This window comes from Xenopus laevis, chromosome 4L (assembly GCF_017654675.1).
Source record: "Xenopus laevis strain J_2021 chromosome 4L, Xenopus_laevis_v10.1, whole genome shotgun sequence".
NCBI classification, from domain to species: Eukaryota; Metazoa; Chordata; class Amphibia; order Anura; family Pipidae; genus Xenopus; species Xenopus laevis.
In genome coordinates this window covers 73533389-73543878 of record NC_054377.1, presented here as the reverse complement: position 1 = coordinate 73543878, position 10490 = coordinate 73533389, and the positions used below count along the sequence as shown (strand labels likewise).

At 40.2% G+C, this 10490-nt stretch overlaps 1 protein-coding gene across 35 annotated transcripts in view; it reads left to right on the top strand.

Annotated features, from left to right (window-relative positions):
* The first annotated feature begins 2435 nt into the window (after positions 1-2435).
* The window catches only part of adgrl2.L (adhesion G protein-coupled receptor L2 L homeolog), a 122268-nt gene continuing 114213 nt past the window's right edge, over positions 2436-10490 (top strand). For 4 of the 35 annotated variants that reach the window (XR_005966995.1, XR_005966994.1, XM_041590329.1 and 1 more), the window contains exon 1: positions 2441-3066. The gene's annotated coding sequence lies outside the window, so the exon portion shown is untranslated. Of the gene's footprint in view, positions 3067-10490 lie in introns of all 35 variants that reach the window. The other 31 variants (XM_018258161.2, XM_041590310.1, XM_041590317.1 and 28 more) reach the window with 17 other exon arrangements.

Sequence of the window (10490 nt, the reverse complement as noted above, 5' to 3'; positions counted from 1 at the left end):
TGTTAGAAAAGACAATAGATTAAGTTATCTGCTTACAAGGACAAGAATGTGTTTTTCTACTCCAGGGCCGGGTTTCAGGAAAAAGCATTGTTTTGTGTAAATTCCATACGTGTTGTATAAAGGCCATCCAACATTGGTAATTTCCTCAGAGCTCAAACGTTGTACGAGGGAAATGGCGGGGAAAACTAAATTCAACTTGGCTGACTGGAGATCCAATGTGATGGGATTGTGGGTTTATTATTATTGCTAATGATGACATATGCGACTCTGCCATTGCTCCTAAGAAAAATGAAATTATCCTTAAAATACTGTTGTGTTGCATGATATTGCCTCATTCATCATTGGACTAGAGGGTCTGAGGCCCACCAAGACTTCCACTACAGGGCCCTCTGTGTACCTGACCGTGATCATGAAATGGGGGAGATCAGGGGGCAGCACAGGGTCTCCGACGGGTGCTGGTCTGGTCAGTGGGGCCCACTAGGTTTTTATGAGGTGTCCAGCCACTCCAGTCCGACTCTGGACTCATTTTATAATTTGGGAAGCTTAATTTCTAAAGCATTGCTGTCCATCTCTTTGTAAGTGGGCCAATTGGCTGATGTACTACATATCAGTGGGCCGGATTATATTAAAATGATTATGTCATACACAGTAGACTTTGGAGCCCATAGGCAGCCTGAAGGCTGTAAAAATTCCTTGGAGTGCCACATTCTCCCCACGGGCTGCCACTTCAGCAGCCCAAAGTACTTTAGTGCTTACATTTATCCATAATATAGTTTATGAATTTTTTTTTATAATTATTCATATATTTAATGCTCGTTTACTTGTCTGTAAGCCCATGCAGCAACAGTTTCCCATTCTAAAATATCTTTGAAGAGTTTCCTTGAAATTAGAGGGGAGGAAAATTTTCCCCTAACCATGTGGATGATAGCTGCTTTTTCAGCCTCTAATCTCGTGTGTTCTAGATAATTTTACGTCTGTGTCTGCAAATGACACAACATGACCTTTCAGCTGAAAACACAAGTTATTTCTAAGCTTTCCTGTTCCTTTGAATATCATAGGAAATCTTTTATTCCTTACTTTGAAAGTTTTCTTACAGGATGCTTGCACTACACGGCCCCTGGTAGGTTTCTCTCGTATTCTTCGGAAGAATTTCAAACAGGAAATACAATGTGCAAGGGAAAATGACTTTCAGGCAGCGCACACAGCACCGTGTATGAAATTATACCAATATATGTAAACGTATTCATGTTGAAAACAGCTCATTAATGTTAGTATCATGTTATGCGCTGATGATCTCAAGGTTATTCCAGTACTGTCATGTTGAAGGATAGAGGCAGAGCAGATAGCACTTTAGCTTGTTAACACTTTAGCATTGATCTCTGAAAACAGCACATTATTTTAAAACATAATTTTTGTAGAAAAAAATCTGAAACGTACGTATGTAGTTTCTGCTCAGAGGTTCAGTCATTGACTCCCACATTGCTTCATAATAAAGAAAAATAATGAATGACATTATCTTCTATTAGGGCTTCAGGAAATGACGCCACCACTCCGAGAACAACTCTGTCATGAAGAATATTCCGAACTTGAATAAACACCTGGCTCCCTCGGATAAGGCAGGGCAAAAAAAAAAAAACCAGAAAAAAAAGAAAATTACACCATTGGTTTACTTTAGACATTTTGCATAGACTGTGCAGTGAAAAGAAAACAAGGGCTTTCGAGCATTCTGCTAGGCAGCAGTTTAGAATGTGTGTAGAGCAGGAGAAAAAGAATAATATGATTAAGAGCATCACCTGCAATAAGAATGGCTGGGGTTACACATTTGTGGCACCATAGATGAGACTGATCGCTCAGTAAAGCCCCATTCTTCCTCGTTCGGCCAGTGGCTTTGTTGCTCTATTGCTAAATCTACTGCTGCACCAGCCAAATCACAAACACACACTGTGCCACAAATATCGCAGCACTGAGACTGAGGGGAAACAATGGACGAGTCGTAGACTAAAGAAAGTCCATGTTACGCTCCCTAGCGGCTGTTGAACTACAAGTCCCAGAATGCCACAACAGGGGATGCTGGGAGCCGTAGTTCTGAAAAGAACAAGTGATACTCGAGCTAATTGAAATAAATAGAAGCCTCCGCTTCGGGGGGGGGAGAAGGAAGGCAGGGCTAGATGTGAACGCTCTCGCCACATGCTACACGGGATACAAAGTGATATAATGAGCGCGGCTGCTGCTGCTGTAGTGGGATACATGTTCCAGTGAGCCGGGGAGGAAGTCCTAGTGATACAGGGAGCTGCGGGTACGCCCATTGGTACACTGACCCTGGTTGCTGTGGGGATACATCGAGCTCAGGGGACTCTGGGGATACGTGTTGATACAATGAGCCGGCGCTGCTGAGGGATACGTGTTGATACAATGAGCCAGGGCTGGGGGCGGAGCCTCCTCTTTCCAGTCTGTGAGGCTCCAGTTCAGCTCTTGGCGGAGTCTGTGTCGGGATTGTGCAGTTACCAGTAAGGGAGGAGGGGGCTCCAGAGACACAGTCAGCGCTGCCTTTCCCCCCACCTTTCAGTCCCGGTTTGTGGCTCGGTGACTGCCCGCAGTTCGGAGCAAGGGGGATATCTGAACGCAGTTGGATGTGAAAGCAGCTATAGGCCGGAATGCTACCCAGGGAAAAGCCCACAAGGTTTGGAGCGTTATAGTGACGAGCTGAGGGAGCGCTGCAGTCCGGCCACACTCTCCTCCAGCTTGTGCCCAGCCAACAGGACTAGTCGGAGTGTGCCCGGGACTCACAGAGCAGTGTGTGCGGCGCGCCTTCGTCCCTGGAGTTTGTGGGGCTTCTTTCTGCGCACGTTGCTTGGTTTCTTCCAATTCTGGACTGGGAAAAAAGTGCAGGGAAATGTTGACTTAATGCCGGGGAGCTGAGGAGAGAAAGCCGCCTCCTCCTACCTTGGGAAACAGGCTGTTCGCTGCCAGGGAGCCCGGGGCTGTCGGCTGGTTACTTGTTTCGTTTAACAGCCTCGGAGCAAAGGGCTTAAAGGCCGGCCGATCCAGTTGACGAGCTCGGAGCAGGTAAGAGGCACAGCCGGGAGCTCCTTTCTGTCATATTTGCAGCTCTGCTTTTAGCGTGCGATTCGATTAAAGTTCCCCGTGCTGCGCAATCGCTCACTTTCCTTCGTGCAACTGGTGTAATGCTGGGGCAATGCTGATCATTCAGTGCAGGGCTTGGGCTTTTACAAACGAGCCCCGCACAATACTCACATACGGGATAGAAGGGCTGATGCTGTGCATTGCAGTGACCCTCTTTACCCAGCAGGGTGAACGATAGGAGAACAAATCCGAGTTGCTACAGTAAAGGACCTAATGAGGGAGAAGAGGACAGCAGTTCTTTAGTGGGTCACTTCAACAGAATTCCATTTCTTCCTGCATTCTGCTTTTCTTCATGTAAAATCAGTGCTATTAATGTAATCAAAGGGATCTTCCATAAGTAAGGACCCCCCTCCCCCAGCATTCATCAAGTGAAATCTAACTTACAACCAAACTATCAGCCCCACATCCTTCACAAGTGAACTCCCCACAACAGGCACTTGCTGTGAGACTTGTTGAAGGGGAACTGAGCTTCTTGTTGTGTAGAACAGAAACACCCATTCTGTAATTGAGACATATGTAGGACAAGAATTCTAACCCTTCTAGGTGTTGTCTAACGAGGAAGTCATAATCGATCTACAAGTGTATTCTAAAGTATTTTAGGAGAATCTCGTGTAACCCAAGCTTGGGAGAGCAACAGGAGACAAGACCCCCCCCCCATTACAGTAATGCCCAACCAGTGGCTCATGAGCAACATGTTGCTCAAAACCCATTTTGGTGTTGCTCCTAGTGGCCTCAAAGCAGGTGCTCATTTTGGATTTCAGGCTTGGACACAACTATATTTGAATATAGTTCATGGGTGTTGAAAAAAAAAAAATGTTGGTGGACCTCTACTCTATAAGTATGTAACAACCCACTAAAGTAAGACATAAAGAAGGGCACAATGACCAGCCTTGAGTTCTTTTGAAGGACACAAGGAACACCGTGTTTAAAAATCTATTGCGCCAGGGTTTAGGAGTCCTGAATTTCCACCTGTACAGGTCAAAAGGGACATTTTTAAGCAACCAACAAAATTCGTAATGTTTGCCTTAAATGGAAAATGTAAGCTTCATTTTGTCTGTAACTTCGACACTGGTTTTATTCCTAGTCGTGGTTCCCCAGAAAGGTGACCGATTTGGGGACGTGGGGGATGGAGGGGCAAAGTGTGTTGCTGCTGTATCTTGGGACAAGGAAAGAGGTTAAATCAAAATGTAGCCAGATGTGAATTGGCTCCAGCAGTGGAATGAATGGCAACAATTAGATGCAGGATCCTTTGTTCTGTGCTGCCAGGGAGCCAGACACACAATCTGGGGTCTGGGGCCCCGGAGACTACAGCTTCCAAACTTTGACTTTGGGTTTGAACGCTGCCGTGGCTAATGAGAGCAGTTGTGTCCAGTAGGGCACGTTGGTTGAGCCTTTTTTCATTTGTTCTTTGAAGGTGCATAATACGTGAAATGGTGCAGTGTTTTTTAACTTGTAAAAACGAATAATATATTGATATATCTGGGGGAAAAAAATAGATGGTGCTGGAGAAATACAGATTTTTATCCGCATTCAGATTTTTCACTCGGTGTTTGTGCATTCACTGCAGCAGATTGCATTTAATGGCATTTCCAGTGCATGGATTTTAAAACAAACACTCATAATTTAGTTCTTTTATTGTCCCGGCTTAATCAGCTTTAATGCACTTAGATGATTAATAAAGTTAAGTGACCCAATTGACTCGGGCTCGTGTAAGAAAACTGCAACCTCTACCAACATATGGAAGGCTTTGGACAGCTGCAACATGGTATGAAAGTGACTCGGAGAGGTGTTATCTGCAGCACATTTTTAAAGATGATCGTTATTTATGTGTGTTATGCAGCCCCTAAAGCTGTGACTCTATTAGGCTTTGCCAAGATCTAAGGAAATCTGCTTATATTTAGGTGTGTATCTGTTTTATTTTCACATAAATATTTCCCTGCACAAAGGAAAGATTCTGCAGAACAAATGCCCTGTTGTTTGGTTTTCTTTCAGCAATTCACATCCCCTCCCTTTGTTGCCGGTTACTAAAAGAGGTGCCATTTCACATCATTCTGCACAAATTGTTTGAATTAATGCAAGTGTGAATTCTTAAGGTTTCGAGGGGTCTATTACCATATCAAAGCTTCCCTGGCTAAGTCTCAATTGAGAAAAAGTTTAGCCAGGCTTCCATTTTCGTGCAAGTTGAGGCCCAAGGGGCAATGGGGAGTTGCAGTTTAGCAAAATGGGGAGTTCGTTTATATTGTCTACTTCTTCTGCAATTTAAAGAAGCAATTTCGGGTTGGGCTTTTAGAGAAAAACTACATTATCTACTGTTGGAAAGTGCTCATGAAAAATGACCTTTCAGGCAGCAGCACATTGTATTTTCTTAGGCCTTTGCCAAGACATTTCTTGTGGAGTTTTAGTTTTTAGAGCTCAGCACCATCTTATGGAAGCTCTAACTGCTCCGCAAGACAATAGAACTCATGGGTGATGACTCACTTATTTCAAATTTTCCTAAATTGAAAGCAGGAAGGGAACTGCAGCAGCCCTCTCACCTTGTTCTTTGTGACCCTTGAAACACACCATCAATTACTCATGCTGGTGTAACAAAGCACCTAGTTATACAAAGTGCAACCTACCTTGTAATAAACCTGAGCTTGTGTAGGTGTATGTTAAAATATATATTTCATTATGACATTAAAATTCTATTTGAAATAAAAGTAAATATATTTTTTTTATATTGCTAAACATATCGTACTTTAGCAAAGCACTTTAATTGGAAAAGGTGAAGTCCCTGCGTTGCTAGTCTTAAATAGTTTGCATATTGTTACATTTTGTTATAATTGCCAAAATGGACTCTATAAAGCTAGTTAGGAAGCTGGTTGGTGTAGAAATGTAATCCTGGTTAAATTGGCATGTCGTCGTCATCATCATTTTTATTTATTAATTTATTTTTGAGATTTAGAGGGAATAGCAGTTGATTCTGACATCAGTGCCAAAAGTGATATTTCCTGTTCACAGATCTATAGTCTGTCTAACATGCTATCAATGCTAAACCGAGAAGCTGAAAGGTATTAATCCTGGCTATAGTTCATATTAGAAGGTAAATTAATTTATGGATAGATTTCAGAATTTCAACATGAAGGCAATGGCTCTTATTGTAAATGCCCTGGCTGGCAGTGTGCAAGAAGAGCACAGCGAATTTAATAAAAAGTAGAGCACAGGCAGAACGCTTGGAATAAAATCAGAGCTAATTAAACAGCTATAAACTTTGGCAAGAAAATCTGTCTCTCTCTGTCTCTCTTTCACTTTGTCTCTGTCTGTGTATGTGTGCGTGTACACTCTAGTTTTCCTAGTTTTTAAATTGTATCTAATTCTGTCAGCAGATTCAAAAAGCAAATTTTGGGCAGTATGAAAGAAGCACACCTTGATGTAGGTGTCATTGTCATACTTAAAGTACTGTTAATAGCCTGCTTTGAATTTATACAGTGTCAACTGATCTATAGTTTTCTAAAATGTCAACGATAATCTGAAGATTGCCTTTAAAGTGATGTTCTAGAACCAAGATCCAAATGGCATTGTGTAAAATAACATGCAAAGAGCCCTTTTAACATGGGGCAGAACAAAAGTCTTTTAAGGTCCAGTTAATGTGTACTTCAGCTGCCGCTGCCTGTCACGTTGCGTGACTGTCACTCGCAGGAAACCAATTTAAGATCACTGGTACCAAGTGCTTGTGAAAATAGGGCATTCTGGATTGAGCGAAGTAAAGTGGATTTATTTCATGTTTTCACTTGACCTGGTAGTCATAATTAAAAGGAATACAAGTAAGGGGTTTGGCGTACTTGGTTTTATTAATGGTTAAACATCAAAGAGCACACCCAAACCATTTGAGCGCAATAAAAACTGGTTTAGAGATAAAGATCTCCAATCCAGCCCTTTAAGTCCTATTTTTCATTGTAGCTATAGGAGTTTTATGGCATCAGTTCTTGCAGTCACCAGAAACATGAACACCAGGTATCTGGGTGTTTCCCTTTTTTACAACAGGCATGACCCCTTCCCCCCCCCTTGTTTTTAGATTTCTTGAGAAAGTTCAATCATAATAATCCTATCATATAATCTTCATATTTCCTAAACTATTTATAGTTAATATTTTATGGTAACCTCAGCCGTATGAGTAGGTTTTAAAATATAGTTAGTGGCAAACAAAGTTGCAACTATTCTGACACTCGATTGTTCTTAGCTTTTGTTACATTGTTGCACGTTATGTATATACTTACAAAATAGTTTAAACTCTATTTTCCGGCATCCATTGTATAGTACTTTGGTTTGGATTGTCATTTTTTACCCTGTTTTTTTTTTTTTTTGCAAATAGTGGACTTAAAAAAAAAAAAAAAAGCATAATATTAACTTGTTTAATAGAAATTAACATTTCGATAGATCTGTTTGTCCATCTATTTATCTTTCTAATGTAGAGCTTTTTTCTTGTTCTGGAAAATGTAGGCTGTGGACAATCACTAGACTACTTGCATCACAGCATTTATCAGGGAGAAGGCTGGCAAATAAACTGTAAATTGAGGAGCTGGGTCCTCCACCAACAATGTAGCATTGTAGGAATGACCTGATTTGTTCTCAGAAATGTGCAGGTTTTTCTTCTTAAATTACTCTGATTGTAATAAAGCAATTTGTGCTATTTCGGGATCTGTAAAGCGCTGTTACTAAGATCTGCTGGAAAGCAATTCATCATAAAAAAAAAAAAAATATTTATAAACTTATATGTTTAAGGTTTTCCGTAAATTCATATGCAGTCATTTTCTTTTTGCCTGAAAAATCAGTAGCTGCCTTTCCACAGAGCCTGTTATTCCATGCCCTCCCCTCCCAAAAAAGGGGGGCAAAGAAAACTAAGGGCAGAATAATCAAGTGCACTGCAGCCTGACTGGAGCAAACACAATGCTTACCACCTGCAGGTAAAGTGCAGCCTACAGCAAAATGCTATTGATTGCTTCTGAGACACAAGGAAGGCTTAAATACAATTTGTTTAATTACAACAAAAATGCAGTTTTATGAAGTGATATACTTTGTCTAAGCAGAGGATTTTATGTGTTTTGCACTGGTAAGCAAAATCCCATCACAGTTGTATAAATTTGTTCAATTACTAGGGCAGCAAAGGGAAAAAATCAATTTACACTGAAGAAATGAGATTACTGGTTACTAACTTCACTAACCCTTTCAGTGCCACAGAAGTACTGCTAAGTTTAATAAACCCAATGGAAACATAAATATCAAATGAATGGCTTGTGAATTTCGCTTCCGTTTTACACCATGTAGTTGTGGAATAATGACATTTCACTAGAACCTTTGCTGGGCTTTACTCGTTGGATTGAAACATTTATGGACATTGTCTTTAAGTCACTTAATTAGATTTATAATATTCATTAAAAGGCACGTTATGTTTCTTGGTTGGGTTAAATCACAAGGGTAAATACAACCGTATTGACATTCAGCTATGTAGTGTTTCTGAGGTTATAAAATCCAGAGAACTAGTCAAGTACACAAATTAAGTGTTAAGATAAGTTCTCATCTTTTTGGCAATGGAATGTGGCCTGTACAGTCTGCTAAGTACAGTCTCTGCATAGTGAGCATATTTGAGGAGTTTGGCAGTCATTTATTTTTTTTCTAACAATATGTTGGGGAATACGCTATAAACATTAGAATTCACAGAACTGAAAATGAGCCCCAGTATCTGTATTTATGTAGGGAATCCAATGCTTTAAAAGAAGCCACTTAAACCTAAGAATGCTTTTGGGGCTGGAGTATTTCCACAGAGGTGCTAGCGGTTTCTCATGCAGCTGTGCAAATTTATGGTAGTCCCAGCCTGATCCCCAATTAGTCTTATCTTATTGAGTACACAAGGCTGCTGGAAGTAATCTCAAGTCTGTCTGTCAGAATGGATGTGTTAGCAGCGTAGAAATAGGCCTAGCACTTTTGTGCAAACTATCTCTTCATCCTGTCGCTGAATTTTCAAACAGGAGACTACTGATTTTGGTTCTTGACAGCATGTCAGGGAGTTTTAGTGTGGCCAAATAAAGTAGTAATATAGCACACTTGCTTCTGGCTTGAATTCATCACTCACTTGCACACAGGGATTTTTTTTTTTTTTTTTTTTTTTTTTTTAATAATCCTTTGCTTTAGGCTGGAGGAGTCATATTCCTTTCTTAATGCCCCCCCCACACACACAGCTCTGGAAATCTGATACAATGGTCTTGTAACACAGTGATGCTTAATATGCAAGATGGTTGGTGAATATCACTATTTATTTGTTGGAGAAAATGTAAATACATGATTTTTACATTATAGCCCGATAATAATATCCAAATAACTATAGCTATGATGTTGCATTTTTTTCTACTTAAAACACACACACATAATGCCATTCATTTATCCTGCTTTCTACAGTTGTATTAAAAACATCAGGTTCTTACAATAAATTAGTAAGCAAGGTTTACAGAATGAAGTGGATTCAGCATTTAAGCACTTTGCTCACAAGAGCCATCTAAATGGATAGGTAATAAGTGGCACACAAGGTTATTAAGGAATTGATTTTATTATTAAACTGGATAAACGAAACTTTTTTTCTGAATCCCAAAATATACTGGTTTTATCAAATTTTATATATACACCATTTTCCATACTTGGTGTGAGTTAGCTGGTATTTTTGTCAGATGTAATTTAGCCTTTCATAATAATTTTTTTTTCTAATGTATTCCAAGGTCAAATGTTTTGACAAGTTCATTCTCTTTATGAGGAATTTCAACACAAATGATGAAATTCCTGCATATTTAAAGAAAAAAAAAGCTTTGCCGTCACTGAACATGCGTTTGGGGGCGGGACATAACTTATTTTGTCTGTTTCGGCCAGCACTTTTCCCTTACTACTGGTATTTTTCTATCAGTCACCAGCTCAAACTGATTATTGCTGTGGATGCAGATGACAGGATAATCTAACGCACATTGCCGTCAAAAACTGTTCTTGGCAGCTGTTAGTGGGGATGACCTTCCTTTGGTGTTTTTTTTGTGCTGTGCTTTGTTTAAGGATTTGTTGTGTATTCAGGAGGCCATTCTAATGCTATGCTAAACGCATATTATTATATAGCAGCTATGGGCTCCTCCTTGTATTCCTGGAAGGTGAGAGTCTTTTAAATATTTTTATTTGCATGTTCAGCCGGAAAGTTTATGTTTGGATTTTGTTAGCTTGCAGGATACTATTCTGTGTTTGTATTTTATCCAAGTGCTTTTCCTGCAATTTGTGTTTTAATCTGTTTTGTTGCCCTACCTACTGGTTATTCACAAACAGGGATTGTAACGTAACCT